This window comes from Rhodnius prolixus, unplaced genomic scaffold (assembly GCF_049639745.1).
Source record: "Rhodnius prolixus isolate KJV_2025 unplaced genomic scaffold, Rpr scaffold_1, whole genome shotgun sequence".
Classification (NCBI taxonomy): domain Eukaryota; kingdom Metazoa; phylum Arthropoda; class Insecta; order Hemiptera; family Reduviidae; genus Rhodnius; species Rhodnius prolixus.
This window is the reverse complement of record NW_027411581.1, coordinates 16,555,734-16,559,890: the sequence shown is the minus strand read 5'-3', so window position 1 is coordinate 16,559,890 and position 4,157 is coordinate 16,555,734.

Genomic DNA, 4,157 nt, shown 5'->3' with positions numbered 1-4,157 from the left:
GTGGTGTTTTTTTTTGTTTTTTTTAGATTCAATTCAACAAAATCTCTCATCAATAAACATCTAATTACGATGCCCTTCTCCAGGCTATGGAATCCAGGCGAGGTTTGGAACATCCTGCTCTTGTAGCATAGAATCTCTTATGTCCTCATCTGCTCTAGCACTATAGAACGTTTTAAAAGCATCATTAGGAACTGGGGATGGACCAGATTTAAAAATGGGTTTCAAATTTGTGATTCTGACAAATCGGTTTGTTATTGTTTTATTGAGGCTCATTAAGCTATCTAAAATTGATACCCGGAATATTTACTGCACGTGGCCGCAGTTAGTAGGTAGCATCCTTTCTTTAATGGACCCCCCCCCCCCCCCCCATAACCACCGTAAAGAGCGCGATAGATACTTCTAGAAAAAGAAACCTTTAAGGAGATCTCTGTTTGGATAAATGCGCTTGCTGAAACAATCCAGGCGCTAACTTGTACTAATTATGACCTTTATCTTAATAAGTTCTCCTTGTTAAGTTGATAGTAGTAAATAATAGTTGTTGCAAATTGCGAATTAAAATAAAGTCTATGCTAAGGATCCACAACTTACATTTTAAAAGAAACTCTTCAAAACTGTTATCATTGTCAGGATTTGAAAATGTTGATTTACTGGATAAACTATGAAGAACAGTTGAAGAAATCTCCTTCATCCCACAGTTTTCTAATTGCAAATCTTTCGAAGATTCGCTTCTTATTTTGAAGACTCACAATCGAAATAATTAAGTCTGAAGGTGCAAGGTCTGACGAACAACATGAGTGGGGAAGGAGTACAATGTTCTTTCATCACCAAGTTGCAGAAGAAATGTTTTCTGTTGACCATAAAAGAGTAATTTGGTAAAACTTATATTGAAATGTAAGAATTTTTTAAAAGTAATTATAGTATTACACAGCCCCTTATATTGAAGTAGTTACAAAGTTTTCAGAAACATCTCCAATTTTTTTAGTTAGAGCTATTGCTATTAGTGTATATTTAGTTTCAGTTTTAACCTTATTATTATCAAAACTTGATACTCACTGGACAATCACTTGACACTCATTAATTTCGGTAAAGTCACATTATCTACCAGCAAAGAAAGCAAATTGCAGTAGTTATAGCGCTAACATGAGCACCTCCAAAAATTGGAACTCATTTTATAACATTAATGAAATTAAAATCAATTCTGATCGTTCCATTTTTTGACTCCTTTCAGTTCCAAATTCAAATTCATACGAGTATAATGTTAAATAAATTATTTTCTAATTATTTTTATTTTAGAACCTCAGAAAGAAAATAGACCAATTAAAACATTTTATTATATTACAAAGTTCTTCTTCTTCAGTTATTTTGGCCACAGAATCCTGACTTCTCCTTCTTGGCGTTTGCAGACGACGTGGTTACGACGACTACTGGTAAACAGTGTTCGTCATCTCTGGAATCTAAACATATTTGAGAAGAAATTAGGTAACATAAATGTGACGTTGTCTTAGCGAAGACTAAACTAATGATGATCATGAAGTTATGCTCAGGATTGATGGAGAGAGTGTGAAGCCGGTCTCAAGCTAGATCTCATATCCGCGAGGATAGCTTCTTGACTCTGGAAATTTAAAAAGGATTATTGGTACCACAAGAAAAACCGACTTTCACCTCTAGAATAGACACTTTTGGCTATACATATTAACTTACTCATCAGAGTCCCCGACAAAAAAGGTTAAAAACCAGTAAGGACTACAAGAAGAGGAAAGAAAGAAATTAAAAATATCTTCAGACATATAAAGTGAGGGGCTTCAGGATGCAAAATGTCCGAGGCAGTTGTACTGTTTTGCCGCAAATCTTACAATGCCTCAGTCCATTAATTTTAAATATCATATAACTGGGAAAGTAACTACTGACCATCGAAAAAATGAACTGAATTGTAATATACATAAGTACGTGTTTAGCCGCCATAATGTATTCAATAAAGTTCTTTTTCATTATATAAAAACCAGTATTCTTCTCCAGAAATCGCGGTGGAATGGTAAATGGGGTCCAAAACTCAAATAAATGAAATTTTACAATTAGAAAAATTAAAAAAATGTCTTTTGACTTTACCTCACGCCGAAATTTTCTGTTTTTTGAAAAAACAATTTTTTTATTAGGCAATAATTTTCTATGAGTTTTTTCCCTTAAAATATTCTTAGTTCAGTATGTTTGAGGAATAATTTAGAATATTAACTCATGGCTGAGGCTACGTATAAACCAACTAGCCGATCTCTACTCCAAAACATTTTGAGAAACCTGAAAAGCTTCCAAGTTGTATATATATTTTTATAAAGGGAGATCATTAATATGTTTTTATATTTAAAAAATATCTATTTTTATAAGGTAACTTCTATATTTTAAGACTTTATTTATAATAATTTGGGAGGAGATCCAGAAAGCATAAATCTGCATTATCAATGGTATCTTGCAAGGGAACAGGTAACCTTTATAATTTCTCTTAGAATAATTTGAGTTAGTGACTTCTTCATTTAGAAATTGAAATTACAGAGAGCAGATAAAAGAAAACTGGCGCTTACACTTACTCGACCCTCTCTCTCAGACTGCTTTTCCCAAGGTTCACAAACTCAAAAATTTCAAACCTTTCTCGGAAAAGAATTTTGTAAGAAAACGTTTCAAATAAATGCTGTAGATCTGCATGTGCGTATGTGTGTGAATTTCCTTAGTCAAGATACTATCAGGTGCCAAGCGGCTACACAAACTCCAAAATATGAAGCTTACTACGAATTTTGTTTTGTTTTGTTTTGTTGCAAATCTTCACACACACACACACATCACATGGTCCATTTTCTAAAAACCAATTTTTTGGACTCAAGGAATCTCAAAGCGGACATTTTCGTTGAAAAGAAAAAAAAGAGGTTTAAAGAACAAAATAAATTAACAAAGTTCAAATCCCAAAGTGAAACAATAGCTCTTAATAATGTAAAATTTTATTTTACAATTATCAGTTTGCCAATCCAGAATACAACAATGAATTACTTTGTTAAGCAGAAGCGATATCTGCTGATAGGATAAGTGACTTATTTTATTTTTTCTTTCATCCAGCACCTAATAATTTATCTTGTTCTGGAAAAATGGATAATTAAATGGAAATGGCCCAATACACCTCACTTTTTCGTTTTATATTTTCTAAAAAATGTTTATCATTCACTGTCCAACTTGCTTGACTTTCTTTCACAACTCCATTGACTTTAGAAGTAACATTTGCCATCGAATTTCTAGCAAATAAAATTTAAATTTAGAGAGTCACCATTGGAAATAAGCACAATGTTCGTTTTCAAGCAAGAGGCCCACTTTACTGATCGTTGCACTTAGTATTGGAAATTGGTTGCGGTAAATAAAAATAATTACTTAATTTATGAATTAATGATTGTGCATAAGCAATGACTGCATCATAAAAAAGGGAGTCACAAATTTTATAAATTCCAATCACATTAATGAATGTATTATTTAAAAGAGTTTTTTCTTTTCTATGTGTTTAAGCAAATTAATAAGCTTTGTGTATTATGACTTTTTATATTTTAGATTAACGTTTAGAGGTGTCATAGTTGCTGGAATTTTAAAAGAATATGTTTAACTGCCGTAAATAAAATTATACAATACTAATCGTTAAATTATCCTAATCGTGGACAAATTGTGTTACAGCAAAAATAGTTCACAAAATACTTATAGGAGTGTTACAAAAAGTTTGTTATTGTATAAATGTTGTGGATAAGATTCACAACAATGTATCCAACCTTTTTGTACATTAAAAAATTTAAATTACTATTTTTAACTATATAAATAAAATCTGCGCTAAAGAAAGCAGTGTTATCTATGTGGAACAAATTAATATCAATAAAATGGGTGAAGGATCTTCAATGTGTCCTTTTTCCTATGTTTTTACTTAATAGTTTGAAATAATTAAACAAAAGATGGTATAAAATACTCCTCAGATAAGTGAAGTAGAACAATAAACTTTAGGAATCTGAAAAGCAAGAGCAGATACTTACTCAATCTTCCGTTAAATGAATGATTTCTTTTTATGGAACTCAACAAAATAACAAAAGCAGATTTCCTCGGGCGAAGTCCGTGAAATTATGCTTGCTTTCCCTTGGTTTCGA